This window comes from Hordeum vulgare, chromosome 4H (assembly GCF_904849725.1).
Source record: "Hordeum vulgare subsp. vulgare chromosome 4H, MorexV3_pseudomolecules_assembly, whole genome shotgun sequence".
Classification (NCBI taxonomy): domain Eukaryota; kingdom Viridiplantae; phylum Streptophyta; class Magnoliopsida; order Poales; family Poaceae; genus Hordeum; species Hordeum vulgare.
In genome coordinates this window covers 191309183-191321909 of record NC_058521.1, presented here as the reverse complement: position 1 = coordinate 191321909, position 12727 = coordinate 191309183, and positions in this window count along the sequence as shown.

Sequence of the window (12727 nt, the reverse complement as noted above, 5' to 3'; positions counted from 1 at the left end):
TTGTGTTTGCAGATGCGTTTACTATATTGCTAGGTCATAGCTTTAGTAGTAATAGCATTGATAGCACGACAAACTCGATGGCGACACGTTGATGGAGATCATGGTGTGGTGCCGGTGACAAGAAGATCATGTCGGTGCTTTGGTGATGGAGAGCAAGAAGCATAAGATGATGGCCATATCATGTCACGTACGAATTCCATGTGATGTTAATTCTTTTATGCACCTTATTTTGCTTAGAACGACGGTAACATTATAAGGTGATCTCTCACTAAAATTTGAAGACGAAATTGTGTTCTCCCCGACTGTGCACCGTTGCGACAATTCGTCGTTTCGAGACACCACGTGATGATCGGGTGTGATAGACTCAACGTTCACATACAACGGGTGCAAAACAGTTGCATGCACGGAACAATCGGGTTAAACTTGACGAGCCTAGCATGTGCAGACATGGCCTCGGAAGACAGGAGACCGAAAGGTCGAGCATGAATCGTATAGTTGATATGATTAGCATAGGGATGCTTACCACTGAAACTATTTTCAACTCACGTGATGATCGGACTTGAGTTAGTGAATTTGTATCATGCACCACTCAAATGCATAGAGAGATGTACTTTTTGAGTGGGAGTTTAGCAAGTAATTTGATTAATTAAACTCTAATTATCTTGAACATAGCCTAAGTCCACTTTGAAATATTTGTGTTGTAAATCAATGGCTCACCCGACAGTCACCCTGAATTTTAATACGTTCCTAGACAAAGCTAAGTTGAAAGATGATGGAAGCAACTTTGTAGACTGGGCTCGTAATCATAAGTTGCTCCTGCAAGCTGGGAAGAAGGATTATGCCCTTAATGCTGTGCTAGGAGATGAACCACCCGCTACGGCCGACCAAGATGTTAAGAATGCTTGGTTAACACGTAAGGAGGACTACTCAGTAGTTCAATGTGCAGTCTTATATGGCTTAGAGCCGGGACTTCAACGTTGCTTTGAGCGTCATGGAGCATATGAGATGTTCCAGGAGTTGAAGTTTATCTTTCAGAAGAACGCCCGGATCGAGAGGTATGAGACCTCTGATAAATTCCATGCTTCCAAGATGGAGGAGAATTCGTTTGTTAGTGAACATGTGCTCAAAATGTCTGGGTACTCAAACTGTCTAGCTGAGCTGGGGATTGAACTCCCACAAGAGGCTATCACTAACAAAATTCTTCAATCACTGCCACCAAGCTACAAGATCTTTGTGTTGAACTATAACATGCAAGGGATGAAGAAGTCACCCGGCGAGTTATTCGCGATGCTAAAAGTCGCAGAGTCAGAACTCCGGAAAGAGCATCAAGTGTTGATGGTCAATAAGACCACTAGTTTCAAGAGAAACGGCAAAGGTAAGAAGGGTAACTCCAAGAAGAGCGGCAAGCTTGTTGCCAATCCGACGAAGAAACCCAAGGCTAGGCCTATGCCTGAAACACAGTGTTATTATTGCAAGGGACTTGGTCACTAGAAGCGCAACTGCCCCGAGTATTTGGCTGATAAGAAGACGGCCAAGGAAAAATCAGGTATATTTGATATACATGTTATTGATGTGTACTTAACCAGCTCTCGTAGTAGTGCCTGGGTATTCGATACCAGTGATGTTGCTCATATTTGCAACTCGAAACAGGAACTGTAGAATAAACGAAGGCTCGTTAATAACCCATCGATCCACGTGTTGGAGCGTGGTTGCAGCGGTGGGTCGCGATCTACGGTTGATAACCCACAAGTATATGGGATCACAATAGTTTTCAAGGGTAGAGTATTCAATCCAAATTTATAGATTTGAAAAAGGGGAGCCAAAGAATATTTGCAGGTATTAGCAGCTGAGTTTTCAATTCAAACATACTTGGAGATTTTGTATCTGCAGTACAATGACTAGTAGCATAGTAATATGATAGTTTTGATAGTAGTGGTGACAGTAGCAACAGTAACGGTAATAGTAGCAGCAGTAATGGTAACATTGATAAGAGTTTTGTAGCACTTGTAATAGCAATAGCAACAGTAGTAACTTAGCAAGAACAATATGTGGAAAACTCATAGGCACTGGATCGGTGATATTGCTGGACAATATTCATCATATATCAGTCATAACATAGGGCGACACAGAGCTAGCTCCCATTCATCGATACAATGTAGGCATGTATTCCGTAAATAGTCATACGTGCTTATGGAAAATAACTTGCATGAAATATTTTGTCGTACCCTCCCGTGGCAGCGGGGTCCATAACGAAACTAAGGGATATTAAGGCCCCCTTTTAATAGAGAACTATACCAAAACATGAACACATAGTGAATACATGAACTCCTCATACTATGGTAATCACCAGAAAGAATCCCAATTATTGTCACTTTGGGGTATGCGGATCCTAACACGTAGTAGGTGCATATAACTTGCAAGATCTGATCAAGAACATAGATATAATGTTGAAAACATAAATGGTTCAGATCTGAAATCATGGCACTCCGGCCCTAGTGACAAGCATTAAGCATAACAAAGTCATAGCAACATCAATCTCCGAACATAGTGGATACTAGGGATCAAGCCCTAACAAAACTAACTCAAGTATATGATGAATCTCATCCAGCTCTTCACTGACCAGCAAGCCTATGAAGGGATTACTCACTCCCGTTGGAGAGCATCATGGAGTTGGTGATGAAGGAGGGCTGGTGATGACGAAGACCGAAGATTCCCTTCTCCAGAGTCCCAAACAAATTCCATATTAGGCCTCCCTATGAAGAATAGGAGGTGGCGACGGCTCCGTATCGTGAAATGCGATGAAACTTCCTCTCTCATTTTTTCTCCAAATATAGGATTTTATAGCATTGCAATTAGGGTCAGTGGAGCCTCGTGGGCCCCACTAGACACCAGGCCGCGCCAGGGGGCTGGCACGCCCTGATGCCTATTGGGTGCGTGCGGCCTCCCTTGTCATGGGTCTTGGTTCGAGAAATTTTCTTTTATTCCATAAAAATCACCAAAAAGTTTTGTTCTATTTCGAGAACTTTTATTTCTGCACAAAAACAACACCATGGTAGTTCTGCTGAAAACAACATCAGTCCGGGTTAATTTAATTCAAAGCTTGCAAATTAGAGTCCAAAACAAGAGCAAAACGTTAGCAAAAGTAGATACAATGGAGACGTATCACCGATCATCGTGAGACATAGTTGTCGGCAAGAGGCGTGGGGTCGAGGTCCGTCCATGGCGGCAAGGGAGGTGTAGTGCTCGGGAAGCTCCTGACGGCTCCGGGCAGGTCCCTACCCGGACTAGGTGCACATGCACGAGTGAAGGTGGATGCGTCCACTTGAACATGATGGAGCTTGTTGGTTGGTGGATTGGGGAAGGAGTTTGTTCGGCAGGCACTGAAATCTAGGGAGGTGGGTGGCAGAGCTATGGATGGATGGATTTGATGTGCGACGGCGGCGACTGATCCGATGAGGGAGGAGGCTGTAGGTGGCGGTGTCTAGAGGTACAAAAGTCTTAGTTTTTAGTGTTAGCCAAATGGGTGGTCTATATATAGGGCAATAATACTAGGTTTAGACCCTCCGATTAGAACGGACGGTCAAGATAAATAAGCTAGGCGAGTTCAGTTGAGGAACATATGATGGTTTGGGATATTTCGAGGTTGATCCGGGCCCAACGGTCACAACCGTACGTTTCAGTTTCGGGGACGTTATCTGACACACACGAGGGGTTTGTGCACTATGCATAAAGGTTGGGCATCACAGAGAGAGAAAGCACGGGCAGCCCGGCAACAAGTTTTTATATACGAAAAACACGTGGGATTCGACCGGCTATAGGGCCGCTATAGGTTAACATTTGGGTCATCAAACGGACACCGAATATGCCAAAATTTTGCAAGAGGTCTACCTACAATAAACCAAGACCGCACGTCAACTTTGAACCCATTCCGAGAATGTTTTATTCCTACTTATAAAACAATATTTTACGATGTCATGGGAGCCTGCGAGTGTCTTTGGTCTCAGAAATGTCCTCGACGAGAACAAGGAGAATCGGCAACTATGAACGGATGCATGTTTCAAAAAACTATGGCAACGGAGTGTCGATCCAATGCTAATGATACGAATGATGCGATGATGAATGCGACAATGAAATGAATCACACAATGAAACTCAAAATAACTAGAAGGAAACTGGTGTGTCGATCTTAGGCTGTTACAAAGTTCTTCTTTATTTATTTATGTATTTTGCACGACTGAGAATCCTTTTTACTTACCACTATCATGCAATGACAAGTGAATAAACCCCCAGCACGAGAAAAACCCGCTTAGCATGGAATATATTGACCGTCCTGATTGCTCCATGAGTAGTACGGGCACACAAAAAGGGACGTCTATTTGAAGGTTTTAGAGGTGGCACATGCAAATTTACTTGCAATGGGAGTGAAATGCCATATATAGTTAGGTATGGTGGACTCTCATGGAAGAAACTTGGGTCAAGGATTTGGATGCACAAGTAGTATCTCTACTTAGTACAAAGTTTTGGCAAGCAAATGCTTCTAAATAAGCACCACATGTTGGTGGATACATAACAATATAACTTCTATGCAAATATACCCAAACATAACCATTACGTTGTCTTCCTTGTGCAACGTCAACTATTTGATCAAGTTTGGAAATAATTAATGGGTATTCACAATAATCAAAGATGTCCATGATAATATATTTGTATCTAAAAGTTCTCTTTCTTATAGTAATCATTCATGAATTTCTTCCATGACCAATATTGTTATTGTCAAAGTTCAATATATTTTACTTTCTAAAAACGATGTGAACCTACTACTAAACATAAAGCACATTGTTTATAATTTTCAAGTCATTCAGAATTTACTCTTAGGATATAAGTGAAACACAAGAGTGAACATGAAACCACTCTAAAAAATATATAAGTGAATATCAATGAGTAGTTTAAACAATCAAGTAGCTATGTGAGAACTCTTTTTTAATAAATATTTTCATATCTAAGATTTATTCAAAACAACAAAGGAAATGATAATACGTTCCAAGAATAGCACATATCATATGGACAAACAAAAATGTAGGCTCAACATAGGCTAATGGATATGTGTTGGATGAAGAGAGGTGGGATCCATAGCATACCCAAGCTTAGATGCTTGATACTTCTTGAAATATTTAGCTCGGGTGCCTTGCGGATCCCGAAGCTCGAGTTTTTGTATCTCGTTCAATCCTCTCATATCCCGGTTTCACCTAAGTCTCAAAACTTCATCCACATAAAACTTAAAAAGAACTCGTGAAATAGGTTAGTACACATAAGAATAAATCAACACATGATGTACTACCAAGACAAGTTGCCTAATATTTTTCAGACATTATATAATGTATACTATCATTTCCACAATTTATATCTACCAATATAATCCGTGAAAACTCTAGGATAAGTAGATAACAAAACTATGACAACAATCTGTCCAAACAAATTAGCCTATAGCAATCTATTTAAAAAGTGTATTTATGTAAGTCCAACAATTTTGAAGCTTCATGACATGATAAATAATTTTTATTAAATTATTGTGTAAAAATTTCAGAAACATTCCATGTTCGAGTAAAATCACATAGTTCAAATACTATAGAAAAAGTTTCTGTTTTTGTACACCACACATCACATATGTAATTCAGGCATTCTAAAGGAAATTCTTGGAACTTTTTATTGAAAAACTAGATTATAAATAAAACGAAGAACATACTAACAATATAAAATGATGCTCCAAGAAAAACAAATATCATGTGATGAATAAAAATATATCTCAAAGTAAGATATATCGATAGTGTTGGAGATGAAAAGAGCGGATTCATTCCGGGGCATCCCCAAGCTTAGACGCTTGAGTCTTCCATGGATATTACCTTGGGGGTGGCTTTGGCATACTCAAAATTATGTTATTGCTGCTCCTTATTCTCGTCATATCGGTATCTCACCCAAAACTTGAAAACTTCGATCACACAGAACTTAATGGAACTTCGTGAAAGGGGTTAGTGTAATAAATATAGATCATTCACTTAGGTACTAACAAGAAAAGATTCATAATTGTTCTCACATAACACCTACTGCATTATTTCATTCCCATAATTTATATCACTAAATATAAGCTATGGAAACACTAAAACAAGCAAACTATGCATGCAAAACAGAATTTGTTAAAAAAAGAACAATCTGTAAAGATTTGAACTTAAACCTACTTGCCTATCTCTGAAAATTCGGAAACCATTGGACAACACATAGAATTTTCATAGAAAAACTGTGTAAAAATTTCAGAATTTTTTTACGCACCCGTAAAATCAGATAATTTCTAAAGTGAATGTAAAAGTTTCTGTTTTTGCATAGAATCAAACTAAAAAGTAGCCACACTATCCCATAGGATTTACTTGGCAATTTATTGAAATAAACGACATAAAACATTATTACTATAGTATCTTAATCATGTGAACACACAAAAATAGAAAGTATAAGTGTTGGTTTGTCTCCCAACAAGCGCTTTTCTTTAATGCCATTTAGCTAGGCATGATGATTTGAATGATGCTCACATAAAACTAAAAAATTGAAACACAATGGAAGCATCATGAAGCATATAACAAGCACATTTAATCCTATGCCCCTTCCTATGTATAGGGATTTTGCGAGAAAACAATTTATGGGAGCGAGAATCAACTAGCATAGGAAGGAAAAACAAGCATAACTTCTAGATTTTCAACACGTAGGGAGGAAACTTGTTATTATTGCAATTCCTACAAGAATATGTTACTCCCTCATAATAATTTCCAATAGCATTTTGAAGGAATGCCACAATATAGCTATTACATAAAGCATTATTTTCATGATCCGCAAGCATATAATTTTTACTACTCTCACATAAGCAAACTTCTCATACATAAAAGTTGGAGTATCATATGCAATTTGAATACTATAAATTGATTCCACATTAAAAATAATTTTCAGAAAAAGGGTATTCATAATTGTGAGAAGTTCTATGATAATAATCATAACTAATATTTATAACATAAGTGTCATCACAATAACCATCATAACTAGCAACTTGGTTGTCATCATAATCAATTGAAACCTCTTCCAATATAGCGGAATCATTATTAAATAAAGTCATGAGATCTCAAAATCCAATTTTATCAGTATAATAAGTTTCAACACCCTCCAAAATAGCAGGATAATGATCATGTAAAGTTGACACTCTTCCAAACCAACTTCCATAAAAATTTCAATCATCATAAGTAGGAGGCATGCAATCATCATAACAAAGTTGATCATTGAAAGTAGGGGAACTAAAAATATCATATTCATATAACATTGCATCCCCAAGCTTGGGATAAACATTATTTATGTAATTCTCATCAAACAAAGCATCCCCAAGCTTGTGGGTCTGCGTATCATTAGAATAATCCTCAATAGTATGAATAGCACCAATAGTGTAACAATTATTATCATCATAACTTTCTATGTTGGTGCCAAAAAGGTTTTCAATATTACAAGGATTATCATTACCTACCCAATCATCTTGATCACAACAAGTAGTAGGCATAACAAAATAATCATTAAGTGTATCATCGTCAACACTACTTTCAGATTCATTTTCAACAATTATAGGAGAATACTTATTTGGGAAAGATACCTTGTTACCTTCGCTTTTCCATATTTTCTTGTGCTTCACCACCTTATGTGTGGGTTTAAGGAATTTATGTGAGCTTCTTACTGAAGATATTGGTTCCACGGAAAGCTCCTCCTTGCAACCTCATGCATTACGAGAAAAAATAGGAGTTGGGAGACCTTACCCTTCCATTAGTATTCCTTTTTATATTCTATTGGTTTTCACATCTTTCTATAGTTCATAATATAAGCATTCTCGTTGCAGTTTACTATGCAAAACATACATATTTCCTATATATTAGTTTTGTTATCATTAGTGATAAGGAATATATCAACCAAATCATTTTTATATGAGAATTATTAACACCCCAAAAATAAACAAAGTTCACAATAGAGTTCACTGGAGATCAAATTATCATAATATTTGGAAACGGTTTGATCATGAAAATGTATGCAATGGAAACTAAGATGACCAACCCTATATAAAATCACACAAGTAATGGGATGAATAGATCATAATGTTGTAGCAAATTCATCTATCACTTTAAGCCACCAAGTAGCTTGATCATGTTTATGCTTCTTCTAAATCTATCATCCCCATATGGCATGTCTTCACAAGTTTTATTCACTCCACAAAAATTGACATGATTATAGGAAATATTTTTATCATGACTAGTGAAATCATCATTAGCATCATGGATATTCAAAGAATTCATACTAACCATATTGCTATCATGCTCATCATTCAAATATTTCACATCAAGAATTTTTATAAATTATTCCTATAAAATTTGAGCACAATTTTCTGAACCATCATTTTCATGAGAGATATTAAAAAGGTGAGCCAATTGAGGCAACCTAATTTACATTTTTTTAGATTTAGTTTATAAAACCAAACTAGTCAAAAATGAGAAACTAAAAGACTTAGTTGCAACATCTAAAGATATATCTTCAAGCACTCACCTCTCCAGCAACGGTGCTAGAAAGGAGCTTGATGTCTACTATGCAACTTTATTCTTGTAGATGTTATTGGGCCTCCAACTGTAGAGTTTTGTAGGACAACAACAAATTTCCCTCAAGTGGATGACATAAGGTTTACCAATCCATGGGAGGTGTAGGATGAAGATGTTCTCTCTCAAACTAACCTACAATGAAATACAAGAAATCTCTTGTGTCCCCAACACACCCAACACAATGGTAAATTGCATAGGTGCACTACTTCATCGAAGAGATGGTGATACAAGTGCAATATGGATAGTAGATATAGGTTTTTGGAATGTGAGAATATAAAAACAGCAAGGTAGCAAGTGGAAAACAACGAGCAAAAGATTGTATAAATGTTTGGAAATAACGCCAATGGTTCATACTTTCACTAGTGCGATCTCTCAACAATGCTAACATAATAGAATCATATGATCATCTATCCACGTGCAAAAAAGAATCACTCCAAAGTTCATATCTAGTGGAGAACATAAGCTGAAATTGTTGTAGGTAGTTGAACCACCTCAAAGTAATTCTTTCCGATTAATCTATTGAGTTATTCCTATAAGTGTCACAAACAGCCCTAGAGTTCATACTAGAATAGCACCTATGATGCATATCAAACAACCCTAATGTCACCTAGATACTCCAATGTCACCTCAAGTATCCGTGGGTTAATTATTCGACATGCATCAAACAATTTCAGATTCATCATATTCAATCGGACACAAAGAACTTCAAAGAGTACCCCAAGACTTCTAACGATGAAAGTAAGGCAAGAATGTATATCAACCCATATGCATAGATTACCCCATTGTCACCACGGGAATCCGAAAGTTGAGTACCAAAACATACAACCAATAGAACACCCCATTGTCACCACGGGTATCCACATGCAAGACATACATCAAGTGATCTAAAATCCAATATTCAATCAGACATAACAAACTCTCAAAGGGAAAGATTCAATTCATCACATCAAGATAGCAACGGACAAACACCATATGATTCAACTATATTAAGAAATCTTGTGGAACATTAATGTTGTGACATTTCAAGAACACGAGAGAGAGAGAGAGAGATCAAACAAATAGCAACTGGTACATACCCTCAGCCCCGAGGGTGAACTAATCCCTCCTCATCATGGACAACGCGAGGATGATGAAGATGGCCTCCAGTGATGATTACCCCCTCCGGGAGGGTGCCGCAACAAGGTGATATGTCTCCAACGTATCTACTTTTCCAAACACTTATGCTCTCGTTTTGAATTCTAATTTGCATGATCTGAATGAAACTAACCCGGAGTGACGCTGTTTTCAGTAAAACTACCTAGGTGTTTGCAATAAATATGGATTTTTGGAGCGAAGAACCACTAGAGGGGGGCTGCCTATGTCTCACAAGGCAACAGGGCGCATCCACCCTCTCGGCATGCCCTGATCCCTTGTGGGGCCCACGTGGCTCTCTCGACCCTAATTCCACTCCTATAAATTCACATCTTCGGAAAAAAACCAGAGTGAATATTTTATCCCGTTTCACGACACGGAGCCGTGGCCACCTCATGTTCTTCCTCGAGAGCGCTGACCTGAATTTGATTTGGGGCTAGGGAGAGGGGGATTCGTCATTGTCGTCATCATCAACCCTTCTCCATCAACAATTCCATGATGCTCACTCTCGAGTGTGAGTAATTCCTTAATAATACTACTAGATGGTGATGAGGTTTGGATGATATTGATCATGTAATCGAGTTAGGTTTGATAGGTCTTGATCCCTAGTATCCACTACGTTCCAAGATTGATGCTGCTATGACTTTGCTATGCTTAATGCTTGTCACTAGGGCCCGAGTGCATTACTTCGGATCTAAACTTATTATGTTCTCTATGAATATGAAAAATATTTTGACCCTATCTTGCAAGTTGTATGTAGCCATTAAATGTCTTGATCCGCATATCCCAAGGTGAAAATAATTGGGATTGTTTCCGGTGATTGTCGTAGTTTGAGGAGTTCATGTACTCACTATGTGTTAATTCTTTGTTCCTGTTCTTTATTAAAAGGAGGCCTTAATATCCCTAAGTTTCCAATTGGACCCTACTGCCATGGGAGTGTAGGACAAAATATGTCATACAAGTTCTTATCGCAAGCACGTATGACTATATACGGAATACATGCTTACATTATATTGATGAATTGGAGGTAGTTCTGTGTCGCTCTGGTGTGTAAGTGTTACATGATTGATGTCATCCTTATCCTTTTATCGCCAACCCATATGCCTATGCTTTACAAATACTGAATCTTGCTAAGTTACTACTACTTTGTTACTGTGACACCTGCTACTCAATTGCTACTATTACCGTTGTTATCAAAATTGCAGCTATCACTATTACCGCTACTACTATTATTTGTCGTTCTACTAAATCTTTTGCTACAGAGAGATATCCTAGGTGCGGTTGAATAGAAAAATCAACTGTCAATGCCTATAAATATCCTTTGGATCCCTTTGTGTCGAATCAATAAATTAGGGTGAAATACTACCCGTGAAGACTGTCACGACCCCCTATACTTGTGGGTTATCAAGACCATTTTCTGGCGCCGTTCCCGGGGAGCATAGCTATATTTACTGTGTTAACTTGAGGATTTACAATTGGTACTATGAAGAAACTAAAATGTAATCAAACTAAGATCGTCCCCTCTCGCACGAGAGGAGGTAAGGAACTGCCATCTAGCTCTGCTTTTGATTCACCTACTATTTTGAATCAGCTTGTTACACCACCATTTGTTGCTTGTCCTGACATGTCACATGAACTTGATGATGCTACTTCTTAAATAAATGATGATACCATTGCTATATTTGATGAAACTAAAATTGTGCCACTACATGAATTACTTGATGCTCATCTTTCTAAAGATAGAGAACTGAAAATGTTGAAACTGCTGAAGATTTTGAATCAAATGCTACACCTCATCCTCTGAATAGATATGAATTGCCTTATGTACCTGAAGGTTATGCTATAGATGGGGAAGTAGCTAGGTACTTTATCGCTTGTGAGGATAGGAATGATTTGAAAAACTACTATGCAAACTAAAAGAACAATCTATGATCGAGAAAACATGATCCTAAATTTTCCACTTCTCCTATATTTGTCACTGATAAGGACTATGAATTCTATATAGACCCTAAACTAATTCCTATAGTGGAGCCTGATCCTTTCCATGGTTATGAAAATGAAACTATTGCTGAACATCTCATGAAGCTGAATGCTATTGCTCCTCTGTTTACTAATGATGAAAATATACACTACTATCATATTCTTAAGATTTTTCCTTTCTCACTAAAAGGAGTGGCCAAGGAATGGTTCCCTTCTCTAGCTCCTGGTTGTATGCATAGTCCCCACAATATGTTTCACTACTTCTGTGAAAAATATTTTCCTACTCATAGGAAACAAGCTGCCTTACTGGAAATATATAACTTTGAGAAAATTAAAGAAGTGATTCTCCCTCGAGCTTGGGTGAGGCTTCTCCGATTACTAAGAGCTTTGCATGATCATCATGTTGAGAGAATGAAATACTTGATATCTTTTATAATGAGCTAACCAATGCTTCTAGGGACTTCCTAGATAGTTGTGTTGGTGGTGTTTTTAGGGAAAGAACTGTTGGACAAGCTGAAGAATTATTGAATAAACTATTGCAAAATGGTGATAATAGGACTCTTCCTGAACCACCTTCATAGCCTATTCAAAAGAAGAGAGGTATTTTGTTCCTCATCCGAGAAAATATGCAAGAAGCAAAAAGATCTATGAAAGAGAAAGGTACTAAAAATGTAGATGTTAAGAATTTACCACCTATCAAAGAAATTCATGGACTAGACATCCCGACATAGGTACTAGAGGTAAATTCTCTCCATTCCTTTAACGAAAGTGATATACCTTATACTAAGATTCCTAGTCAGTGCATTGATGAATTTGATAATTATGTTGTTAAACAAAAACGCTTCAATAATTATGTCATAGGTCAATTAAGACGTAACGACATGATGATAGACCGCTTAAGTGACTTGATGTTTAGAATTTCTAATGATATGAATGGTCTAGGTAAAAATTCTT